Source organism: Phragmites australis, chromosome 5, assembly GCF_958298935.1.
Source record: "Phragmites australis chromosome 5, lpPhrAust1.1, whole genome shotgun sequence".
Taxonomy (NCBI): Eukaryota; Viridiplantae; Streptophyta; class Magnoliopsida; order Poales; family Poaceae; genus Phragmites; species Phragmites australis.
In genome coordinates this window covers 8296104-8309690 of record NC_084925.1, presented here as the reverse complement: position 1 = coordinate 8309690, position 13587 = coordinate 8296104, and positions in this window count along the sequence as shown.

Sequence of the window (13587 nt, the reverse complement as noted above, 5' to 3'; positions counted from 1 at the left end):
CAATTGTAGAATCTTGCGCTACGCTATCACTACGTGAAAAAAACTTATAAGTGATGGGTAATAATTCTCATGAGTGATAAGTCATGCATCTGTTACCCTGAATGTATCACTAATTACTAGTCATTGGTGATCACCAATAATATTATCGGTAACGGATCATACCGTTACTCGTTACCTATGAGCGTCTCCTATATACTGACCTGACAGACATAAGTGACGTCACTTATGTCTGTCACCCATGTGCCGGAAAAATACATAAGTGGCGGATAAGATAATTACTCGTCACTTATATGTATGTTACCTATGAAAATATTTTGTTTTCAGGCTGCATCTTAGAGTGTAGCCAGGATTTAGCAGCCGTCTTCTCCCTGCAAGCAACAACAACACACCCAAATCTATATCGACAAACACACATATAAGAACTCGCTTCATCACATAATCGCAAAGGTTACAAAGTTCCAATCAATTTATTACAGAATCACAAATGTTATAAATATCCGATCAACACATATTACATATATAAGACCTCATAACCTAGAAATTCTGTAGTAGAACTCGTCGTGTGGGCTTATGACTTCAGGCACCAAGAACTCTGTGATCCGTCATCGAATCTCTGGAATTGCACCATTATAAAAAAAAAGAGCGGCAAATTCCTGAATAATTTGACGCATAACCAATGTAATGTTATCACGGAATTAAACTAATTACTAATTAGTTACGAATAATCTCGTATTGAACTCACATCGGAGGATTTGATATCCTTCATGCGGAGCGGGAGGAGCATGTTCCGCACAACATAGAATTCGCATGTGTTGCCCGGTGGTTGTTGGTGGCACTTCTGAAAAGAAAATTTAGTGTTAGATAAAAAGGAAAAGGCAGCACTAGAGAATATTTGGTATTCTGTTAGGTAGCGTTTACCATGAACCCGGCCTTGTGTGTCAGTCTGCGGCCGATTTTCGCGTCATAGTTAGGTTAAGTTCGAATGTACTTGTCAAAAGCGCTGCATAAGGATGGATCGATTAGGGAGCATTTGAATGTTAGAAAAGTTAAATATGTAAATTAAGTTAGGCAGAACTTACGCGTCGAGAATTCCTTTTACAGCGTTGTAATCACGCTCTCTAGGTTTGCCTTTTTCGTCCTATTGGTCTTGATGAGTCGAGGTACAACACCAAGTCCCATTTGAGCAAATGATCAGTAAGATCTAATGGCCACTAGTGTTATGGGCGCCCATTAGATACTGCATTTTGGAATATTGTTGCATTGCCCTGACCACATTATCCATAGCGTAATCAGGATGAAGTCGGATGACCGATATTGTAATGGCCTCAGGGAAGAAATGCGATAGAATCTTTGTTCTTCTTTGTTTCTTTTATTAAGTGTCTACAGATAATAACACAGTTAGATTCAAAACTTAGTTGTATTAATTAATATATATTCAATTTTAAGGGACTTACAATATGAAGATCTATAATAATGAAACGTCCAGACTATCAAGGTTGAAGAGGTCGTATAAGTCGTTGAAATTCACAATGAAGTATCCGTCGTTATTACTTAAGAGATGTCATCGTTTGTACTGTATGACTATAGATGTGGCATTGCTGTCTCTAGAAGCCTACATGTAGTAATTATGCAGGTCAACACATGCTCGTCCTGTCCTTGCTAGGCCATCTACCGTCATCATGGGCTTCCCGTATTGAAATTACGTGTTGGCACTAGTCCACGCTGCTCCAATGTCCGTGGACTTCTTCGCCAGTACAATGCCCTTCAACATCTTCAGTAGGTTCTTCTTGGAGCCTTTCTTCTCAGCTTTATTTTCCTTCCTCTTTAGGCTCTTTGGGGGCGATGGAATTGGTTCTGGAAGCGAGACTGCTGGATGTGGAGGAGAAGGCAGTGAAGCCAGTTTCTCTGGAGGAGGAGAAGGCAATGAACCTGCCTTCTCTAGAAGTGAGTGATGTGGCGGTGGTACACTTAGAGCTCGTCCAGATTGGGATGCACTAGAGACAACGATGCCGCCCATCTTCCACTAGATCCTTTGACGAAGAGCTTCTCACAGAGTTATGACTTCATCATTAGAGGAGCTCCAACACATGATCGGTGCTATTACTATGTATCATATCCACCATAACCACGATATAACTGCACGTATCGACGTAGCCTGCATGTATACATCAAATTATTGGCCAGTATATTTTTCTTGACCCCGATCGCCAGGGGATCCTCCCGTTTGTTTCTTCTTCCTTGCGAGGACTGGTGACAATGGCCTGTCCCGTCCCCATCCCATGTAAGCATCCAATGGCCAATGGTCTCCAACAATCTGCCGAAATTTTGTGCAGTACTACATTAAGAGGGCAATGCAAGCAGGTTACGTATTAAGTGCGATTTTTTTTTAAAAAAAAGATATTTTGAAATGCCACCATCTGGCTTGGAAATTATGGGGAGACCAGCAGCATGGGCCTCGAAAGCAAAGCGAAGATGACCTGAGATACTGGAAAAAGGAGTAGGACAGTTGTCGTAGAAATTTATCTAGCTTATACTATACACCTGCTTGAAGTTGAGGGTCGTCTCTTTTAGCAGATTCATCAAATGGTGTAGAGAACAACAACCCCATGGCATATAATGCCTTGAAGTTGATTTTAACATGTAGCTACCCGACAGCAGGAAACGTTTGGCTTATTGCTTCTTTGTGTGTTCTTCTCTCCCTTTCTGATTCCTGTATTCCTTAATTCCTTTTCTTTTGGAGATCACTACTTGTTCACAAAAATATCGTTGCCGTGTTTTTAAAATTTGTTGAACTAGGTTCCATAAATTGATGATAGGATTAAAATATTATTGAACTAGATCTACAAATTGTTGCTAATAGGTTTCCAAAACTATTGAACTAGGTTCCAGAATTTGCTGCAAGGATGTCATAATTGTTACGAATTTGTTGAACTCGGTTTCATAAATTCCGGAATTTGTTTTGCATGCATTTCTAACAAAACCTTATGCACTTAATCTCTCCAATCTTCTCCAATCGTGCATTTCCTTTACTCCTAAGCGACCAGCAACTCGTTAGTTTAGTGAGAAGCAAAGCTTTGGCCAATTTTTCGAACGGAATACAACACAAAACTTTCAGGTACGTACTTTTATTAACGAAAGATAACATGGCCTAATTTAACTTTTGTTAATAAAAAGGATGGACAAATTTTAAGTATTAGTACCACCTGATTATGAAAGCAATAGTCAAAGTGAATCATGGCGCATGCGTGAATCATGGCCTAAATTTTTCTTTGTTTTGCAGTCCTATGTGTTGCACGCATTATTCCTACAAAAATTTCTCTTTTTTTTTAGTTCTATTCATGAGTTTTTCCAAACGCTTGTTTCCTTAACTCCGAAGCGACCAACGACTTAATAGTTTAGTGAGAAAAGCAAAGCTTTAGGCCAAGTTTTAAAAACATACAACAGAACCTTCGTGTAGGTGCTTTACATTATTGTTGAACGTGAGATCGATAACATAACAAATTGAACTTTTGTTTCATAAAAAGGATAAGTGCCACCTGAATATCTTATTCTAAAGCATGAAATAATTTAAAGTTTTGTTGCAATATGTATAACTGCATCGATCTCCAATCCACGTGTTTACAAGTGTGGTTGCAAGTTTCCTGTAGTAAATAAAGATGGTTTGCACATGGCTTAGCCATCTGCCAAAGCACTTGATTGCATGTTTCATGGTGGCATGGATCGGGATCGCACAGCCTTGTGTCATTGTAGATCTCCTACATGCATGGCTACCCATATTTCGAGTGTCCATGGACGATATATTGAAGCAACAAACAAAGGGTCCTTTCAAGAACATGGCCAAATTGTTCTACTATTTCTTGCTATATCCATATCAGACGGGCACAGTAATGAGCCCTTAGAGATCAATGTTGCAATATGATAAGTAAGGGTTGCAATGGGTCGGATCGGAGTTGGATGGAGCTACAACACATCCGACTCAAAACCCAAGACATCAAACCCAACTAGCTTTGAAATTCTTATTGGGTGCAAAATCACCCCTAGCCCCTGCCCTAGCAAGGACCATGACCCGATGGGGGATCCGAAACATGATAGTGGTGCGGGCTACCAGCCACGGGCGAGGGGGAGGTACCACAAGGGGAGGGGGAGGAATATCTACCCCGAACCCAACCCGATGACCCCGCGAGGCAATTTCTACACCCAGACCTGCCCCATTGGGTTTGAAACCCATGGGGCCTTGACCCGACCTGATCCCACTGCCATCCTTAATGGTCTTAATGGTAAGTTAGTTTCATCATCAGTGTTTAGTAATCTGCAAGAAGAACCAGATAACTAACAAATTCTTTTGCAAAAATAATTAAAAGTGAAAAAAATAACAAGTTCATATATTATAAAAACTTCATGTGCATATGCATACCAGAATATGATATTCGTATCCATGGCACGCGTGGCCCTTGTCTGGGAGAAGAAACAAGCTGCATTGCTTGATGTGGGCTTGAGAAAACAGAAAGGATAAACGGCCCGCGCGAGAAAAACAGTCCCCTAAGAAACCAAGAATTTTATAAGCATTTCATTTCATATCAATTAATATCTATTTAACCATTTGCAAGCATACAAACTTTGTCAGTTAAACACTGGTTAGAAAAGTTATGTAAGTTACGATAATGATGATGAAGTTCTGATAATAAGAATGGAAAATCCCACGAAGAAAGATCAATTGTTCCGTGGATCCACCCATGGAAACAATAAGTCTAACTATAAATATGAAGAGTTACAATAGCGAAGATAAAAAGGTCCAACAATAACAATAGGAAGTTCCATCACTAGCACACAAAGGTAAATCCCAGACGGTTCAGAATCCCCTTTCCCAGATAGTTTCTGAACCACCTAGGATTGCTAGTCAGTGATACACGAGGCGTATCTCATATGGCTTTGGAACTATTTGGGATAAATTTTATCGCATGCGGCTCCCATCTAGAACCATCTGGGATAGGTGTACATGATAGGGGAAAAACAACCACCGACAGGCATTCCACGATAGGGAATTATGCCCAATCTAGGCCTGCCTCTGGCCAGCGAGCAAGATCCGAGGAACTAGTGGCCGCCATTGCTCGAGGTCGCCATTGCCATCACCACGGTCGAGGAGAAGCAGCGCCACCACCGTCGCTCTAGGCATGGACCAGCCCTCCTCCAACTCGCGCAGAAGAGCCACCGCTCACCACAGTCGACTCCTCCCATGGCTGTGGCAAAGGGAATAGCAATCACAAGGGTCATGTCAATGACAGTCATGCACCACCCACCCCCACCGGTTGCGCCTCTGCCTGCTCGGCGTCCACTGTCGGCCCCTAGGTTTGCAACACCCCATAGGGCCTCAAAGTGGTGACATTCACCCTTGGGGCCTATGACTTCTCGTCCCGCGTTTTGTGCTAGCCCCCTCACAAGCGTACACAACTACACTTGCACCAGTCCACAACTATAGTCAGTAGTGGAATTAGGCCTCCCTCATCGCCGCCATGAACATGATGCAAACCTCATATTAGACTGGCTAGGTTTTGGACTCGGGTGCCATGTCTCACATGGCATCGGATGATGGTATTCTCCATACTTTTGTTCCCTCTTTCCCACTCATTTGTATACTACGGTAATGACCACATGGTTCCTATTACACATCATGCCCATGCATCCTTCTCCACCTCTTCTTCATCCTTTCATTTGAATAATGTCGGTCATTATTCCTTCTTTGGTTAAAAACCTTGTCTCTGTGCGTCAATTTTCTCGTGACATTTTTGTTGATTGAATTTGATCCCTTTGGTTTTTTCCATTAATGATTTGTGCACCCGGTTAGAGATTCTTTGCTACACTAGTGTTGGCAGCCTATATACACTTAGTCTTGTCTCTGGCGTGCCACCCATGCCGTCCTCTTGCCTTTCGTCACCTCCTCTGATGTTTTGCACCATCACCTAGGTCATCCCAGTCACGATGTCATGGTGTCCCTCCAACACTCTCAATTAATCTCGAGTAATAAACATGTTCTTCTTCATGTCATGCATGTCAACATGGAAAACATCGTTCGTGTACCATTTGATGAGTCTAGTTCTTTTAGTATTGCTCCTTTTCAGTTTGTTCATTTTGGCATTTGGGAATTGCCTATTGTTATAAATTCTAGGAATAAATACTATCTCATTCTAGTCGATGATTTTTTTCCCCATTATTTCGGGATGTTTCCTTTGCAACATATGTTTTTTCTTCATATGTGTGCACCCAGTTTAATTTGCCCCTTCTTTATCTTCAAGCAAACAACGGCCATGAGTTCGTCAACTTCCTAAACCTTGGCTTCATTAGATACCATAGCATTTTTCTTCGGTTGTCTTACACATATACATCCCAACAGGATGGCAATGCTAAACGTGTCATCCAGACTGCAAATGATGTAATTCACAATCTACTCTTCCAAGTGCACAGGTGAAGCATTTAGGCCCCTAATTAGTGTTTTCATAATTAATGACAACACTTCTTTGTTGACTAACTTGTTTAATTGAGGTATGTAAAAGGTTAAACCTGGAATTAATGAAAGAGCTAGAAGATACATGCACAAAGAACATGTGAAGATGTCTAGCTCAAGGCAAATGTATATAATAGAGATTTTTTTGTCGGTCGATGGTGATTAGAGAGGGGTTGATGTTTATTTACTTGAGGTATCTATAGTTACCACTTTGCACAAAATTGTAGTACATTCTAGATGAAATATTAGTTTGAGAGACTTGCATTACAAAGTGGAGGGGAGCCGATGGGCGCCTATGGTCTGACCATCATCTGTGCAGAAAAGGGCAAAGTCTCTGAAAGGTTCAATGGATTGACCATCAAAGTGGTGATCAAACTCCTGAAGCTTGAAAAGTCTGGCGGTCTGATAGCAAGAGGGGGCGGTCTAACCACCAGTGAGTCCATAGAGAAGGAGCTCTCTGGAATGGCTCGCCATTTAACCATGGGGTCTCACGGTCTAACCGCCATCATGTGTAAAAATCAAAACTAGTCATTGGGCTTGGTGGTGGTCTGACTGCCATGTGTAAAGCGGTCTGACTGCCAGGGACTCAGGAGCCCATGACTCACTATGTAACGATTATATTTTGAGCTATAGCCTATAAATAGTCCCTAACCAGGTGAAAGGGGACTCTCTCTTGTCTATTTGGATTATATCCTTGATAACATAGATTCCTTCTCTCCCCCTCATTGCTTAGATGTGCATCCGTCGAGAGAGTAAGAGCATTCCAGTGCTTGATTCGAGAGTTTGAGCTTTGTGGCACTAATGATCCTTTAAGCAAGCGTCATTAACTTGTTACTCTTGAAGGTTGTCGACTCCTAGATAGCTTAGAGGTGGTGACATCAGTGAGCCCTTTAGGAAGCTTGTGAAGGTGCACTGGCTGTGATTGTGAGAGGTCCTGTGCACACCTTACCAAAGCGGTCAAGTACAACTCTAGTGAAATCGTGGTATTGAGTGGTTCATTAGACTAATCTGGCTCAAGATCAAGTCCATCTCTTTGTGAGAATCGGTGACTTGGTAGAGGAGCAATTAAAGGCTTAAACCCACCTCAACGTAGATTAGGGGTGACCAGAAAGTAATCGATACCACAGGAAAAAATCCATTATCTTCTTTATGTCGTATCTTAATCTCAATTCATATTTGTGCAATGTACATTTTTGGTATTCATATTCCTACAGATTGAATTGTTATATGTCACCCTAGGATTGCAAAACTTTAACTTGTATCAACTTGGGTGTAGTCCTATTTATCTTGATTAGTGATCAATTGATTAAATTCCGCAACTAGAATTGATCATTTAGTAATTAGTTTTAAAATTATCTATTCACCCCCTCTAGTCAGTATCCTAGATTGTACAATATGCCTCCTTTCTTCTAGGCCAAAGCCTTAGCCACCACCACCTATGTTGCCTACCCCAACTCCCCCCATACACTTTGTCATACCATTTGAATGGCTCTTAGCTTCTCCACCCACATTCAGGCATCTCCACATCTTTGGTAAACTTTGCTATTCCAATATTTTCTCGATAGCAACACACAAACTTGAACCTTGCTCAGTGTGTGTGTGTGTATTTATTGGTTATCCATTGGAGCACAAAGGTTATCATTGCTATGACCTATTGACCCGTCCCATAATTATCTCCCATCATGTCACGTTCAGTAAGTCAGATTTTCCCTTTTCCATGTCCACTCCTCAGCCTCCACACGATTCCCTGGACTTCCACCTCAATCTGCTTTATCAAAATAACATGTCACCCATGGCAAGTTCTATTCCTTCTCATGCATGATATCATGGTACGTTGACAACTATGGCGTGCCCTGTGCCTGACTTGGTGTCACTCTGGCTCAGCCCTAGACTAATGCATGACACTATTGTTAACCACACCACACATGACCCCGACCTCTGTGCACATAGTGTTGACATCCTCTACACCACACACATCTTCGGTCTCCCCATGCGCGACCTCAACCCTGCCTGCACCACCCTCACCTCACCACGTGCGACCCTGGCCTCACCCTGTGTGACTCCAGCCACTCTAGTAGCGTGTGTGCCCTTGGTGCCCTTGTCTCTCACAGGCGCAACATCCTCTATTCCCTACACGTGCTCACCAAACCCTCTAGCATTTTTGGTGTGCCTTCCATGCCAGTGCCACTTGTGGCCACGGCATCCCAGGTGCACATAGTGCTAGGCGCCCCCTAGTGTGCGCGTACACACCATCTCCACCGCCTAGTCACCACATGATCACGCACGCCAAAGTTGGCATCGTCAAGCCAGTTGATCAGCTTAATCTCTCGATATCTCACATGGTTGTGTCTCTACACTAAGCACATTGAGATTGACATTCACTTTGTGCGTAAGATGATGTCTCTTGGACAAGCTCGTGTGCTTCACATTCCCTCCAGTCATCAGTTCGCTGACATCATAACTAAAGTGCTTCCAATATAGTTGTTCCATGACTTTTGGCCTATTCTCTGTGTTCAAGTGCCTCATGCTTCGACTGCAAGGGGGTGTTAACGTGTACATTTTTTTTTCCTTAAGAGATAAGTCATGAATTGTTTAGATAAATATTTCTTGGACTTATCTCCTCCTATGTATGTTGGGATTTCCATCCTGTGTAACACTGATATATGGCTATAATATGAAACTGAAGGCTGCCATGATTTGTGCGGTGTGCTTCCTCAAAATCTCTCTCTTTCCATTGTTATTACCGATAAGTTGAAGAGCTCTCTCTTTCATAGCCATACATGTTGAAAGAGTCTAGAGCTTAATTGACTGATTTGCATTGAGTTCGATAAGATAATATATAGTTGATTTACATATGCATGTTTGTGCTAATTTGTTGCTAACTAACTCTAACCAACGCTAACAAACCAAACTCAGCCTTGGGTGGCACACATGTGAGTAGCAAGGAAATGCCTAGAAGAATAGATCATCACAGATCATGCGCATAGCGCAAGAATCACACTAACACCCCCCCCCCCCCAAGTTGATGTGTTGCCGTTGGTGATGCTGAGACTGAATCAAAACTCTGTAAACGCCGAAGTAGGAATTCCATTGGTCATGGTGTCTGCAAGCTGCTGACTTGTAGGAACATGAAGCACCCTGATCTCGCCCATGGAAACTTTCTCGCGAACAAAGTGAATATCCAAATCGATATGATTTTCTCTTTTGTGATGAACCATATTTCTCATCATGTACACAGAGGATATGTTGTCACAATATACGAGCATGAACTTGGTGATGTTGTAGGGTAGTTCATTGAGCAATTGACGAAGCCAAATACACTCAGCAATGCCATTGGCCACCGCATGATACTCATCTTTGGCATTAGACCGGGAAACAGTTGCTTGATGCTTTAAGGACCAAAAGATGAGTGATCCGCCAAGGAAGATGCAATAACCTGATGTAGATCACTATGTATTCGAGCACCTAGCCCAGCCGGTATTCGAATATGCGGTGATTTCCATTGGGTTGGTGCTAGAGATGGTAAGGACAAGCAACGTCGTGCTACGAATGTATCGTAGAATCCTTTTGACAAGAGCCATATGACATTTGTGTGGCTCGTGCATGTGCAGGCAAGTCTGTGCATAGCATAAGTGATGTCTAGCCATGTCACCATCAAATATTGCAAATCACCTATCATACTTTGGTAATAAGATGCAACTCAGAAGAGAGCACCGCTGGAGTTGGAAAGTTTTTGCTTGTTGTTGACTGGGGTTGAGATCGCCTTGCAATTTGCCATACTAGCACGTTCCAGGAGATCATCAGCGTAGTTGGCTTTAGAAAGGAAGCCTATGGGTGATCATGTCACTTGAGTGCCAAGGAAGTGGTGCAGTGGCACTATGTCTTTGACAGCAAATTCAGCTTGAAGTTGACTGATGATGTGTTGGAGAAGTGTGTGGGAGGAAGCCATGAGAATCATGTCGTTGATGTAGAGGAGGAGAAACATCGAGTCATTTCCTTGATGGAGAACAAAGAGTAATGAGTCAAACCTCATCGGAGTGAAGCCAACAGAGGTGATGAACATCATGAACCACATGTACCATGCTTGAGGCACTTGCTTAAGGCCGTAGAGTGACTTGGACATGAGGCAAATGCCATTCGACCAGTCAAAGTCGAGGAAGCTGGTAGGCTGGTGATAGTAGATTCGTTCACAGAGGTGGCCATGGTGAAATGTGTTGGAGACATCAAGTTGATGGCAAGGCCATTGCCATGAAGCAATGACGGAGAGGACAGTTTGAATAGTCATGGGTTTCACTACCGGACTGAGAGTATCACTAAAATCCATGCCGGGACACTAAGAGAAGCCCCACACAATCCAACGCACCATGTAGAGTTCCAAAGAACCATACGACTTGAACTTTTGATGAAAAACCCATTTACCGAAGACAATGTTCATGTTGAATGGCCGAGGAACCAATGTACAAGTGCCCTTTGCCTAGAGAACATAAAATAACAATTGCATCATGATGCTCCAATTTGGATCATGAAGAGTCGAGCGTACTGAAGAGAGAAGCAATGAAGCACCAACACTCGTTGCGATGTTTGCAAATTTTGGATTTCACTTGCGGATGCCTACACGGCCGCGAGTGATCATGAAATAGGTCGATGTTGATGTGACTGGTTGTACCGAATCATGTGGTAAGGTGGATGGTGAGGAGGAGCTTGGTGACAGGGAAGCCAATGGCACAGGTGAGTGGGAGACTGCTAGAGTGGAGCGCAAGAGCGACAATGGTAGAGGATCGTGATGCAAGGCAACGTAGATTGGACTGGATGATTGTTGTCAGATGTCACACAATGGTGAAGGAGCCGAAGAGTGCTCAGAGGGAGGAGTGTTGTCAAAGTGGTGCGGGACACTTGTTGTCTGACGACATATGGTGGGGAAGCCAAGTATTGTTGAACAATGCAAGGAGGATGGAGTGCAAGGAGGATCCTGGTGTGTAGGCACCGCTTGTGGTTGGGTCATGGACATGAAGCAATGTTGTAGTAGTGGGAAACCTAGGTCCTTAGATGCCAACGAGTTCGGGTATGGAGGCATGTGTTGCTCCATGGTTGCGGGTGGTGCCTGATGTGGCTGAAACGGGAGGCAGGATTAAAAAATTGGACATGCTGCGATGTGATCATGCGACACGTAGTCAGATTGTAGCACCAATATTCCTGATGACCAGTTAGGTATACTAAGAAAACACAAGTAGCAGGACACGATGATAGCTTGTTTGGAGAAATAGAGGCTATGTTAGGATAACAAAGACAGTTGAGTACCCATAGATGGTCATAATAAGGAGGACAACCAAGAAGAAGTTCATGACATGTGGTGGCACCGGTGGCCGAGCAAGGTCGCTGATTTAAATGATACATTGTTGTGACAAGAGCCTTGGCTCAGAAAGAAGTAAGTAAAGAGGAATGGAACAGTAAGGCGTGAACACTGTCATTGAGTGTGCATAATATGCGTTCAGCCTACCTGTTTTGCTGTGAAGTATAAGGGAACGAGAGGCGCAAGATAATGCCGTGAGAAGAGAGAAAAGAACGTAAAACATGGTTATCAAATTCGTGACCATTATTTGTTTGGATGGATAGAATTGGGTCGTGGAACTGAGTGCAGACAAAGGTGTAAAAGTGCAGAAAAATAGAAAAAAAAACTTTAGATTATTGCCACAACGGGAATGTCCATGCAAAATGGGAGTAACACATCAAGAAATACCAAGTAAAATTTGTATGTAGAATTGCTAATGACTAGGGATGTCCAGACATCAGCACGAACTAGCTGAAAAGGGTAGTAGCTAACAGAGGTAGAGGGAGAAAATGGTAGCTTCACATGCTTACTCATTTGGCATGCATGGCAAGTGTGAAAAGATGATTTATTATAGGAAAAATCAAATGTCCACATCATTTTATTGAGGGATGCTCTCATGAGATGGCCGGGTTGTTGATGCCAAAGATCAGCTAAGGCAACTATGGCATAGAGGCCGACCAAAGATGATGATGGAACAGAATACAACTTGATAGTGCTATTACATTGAAGGATCCACCCGTGTGCAAAGATCCTTGATGAAGAAGCCAAAAAGAGTCAAATTCGATAGTCACCAGATTATCATGGGTGAGTGAACGAACATAGACTAATTCTTTAATTAAATGTGGGGAATATAATGTGTTTTTGATGTGTAATTGTAATACCCTGGGGACCACCACAAGCTCGGAGTGCTAATAATCTACCTGCAAGGCTACTAAACCTTAAAAAAATTCGGTAGCACCTCCCCTATATTTTAAGGTTTAACTGACCAACACGATAGAGATAGATATATCGCAGTATCACACTAACAATATAAGCATCCTAGCAAAAGAGGAACATGCCTCCAACATGCAACCAGGCTCCAATGACACAAACATACAACAAAGTGACTAAGAGTCACCAAATTGACATCACAACATATCTAAACAAAATGTAGAGGTGTTCAAGCTACAAACATGCTGCTACCCATCCCACATGCTCTGTCATCACCTAAAGGCTCACCTGGAAAGATAGCAAGAGTGAGATTAAAAAATCTTAGCAAGTGAATTGTTTTAACAAGTTATTTAGCTACAATTGATTAGGTGTTCATCTTTAATAAATATAAGAAGCTGAATAGGTTAACAATATCTGAAAAATATAACTAAGCCTCACAATACATCAACAACCATATACTATCATCCGCTAGCTATGATTCACCATAGCAATATCATACAAAATGGTATTAAAGACTTCCTTGCAATATAAGAACGACATCAATACAATTAAAGTAAATACATCCATATGAATGCATATGTATTCATATGACATGCTCTTCCTCACCCTTACCCCTCCATGGACAATTTAAGGGTGCACGTCATACCCCTTCGCAGGCAACATACGATGTGGTACCGGTACAATCATGGTAATGTGCGGCGACAAAACTTAATATGCAAGGTGGCATGCTTATGATATGCTTCATGCATAGATAACAACATAAATCCCAAGATATGTATATACTTCAAGAATTGCATACTATAATAATGAACAATTGCAAACGACATAT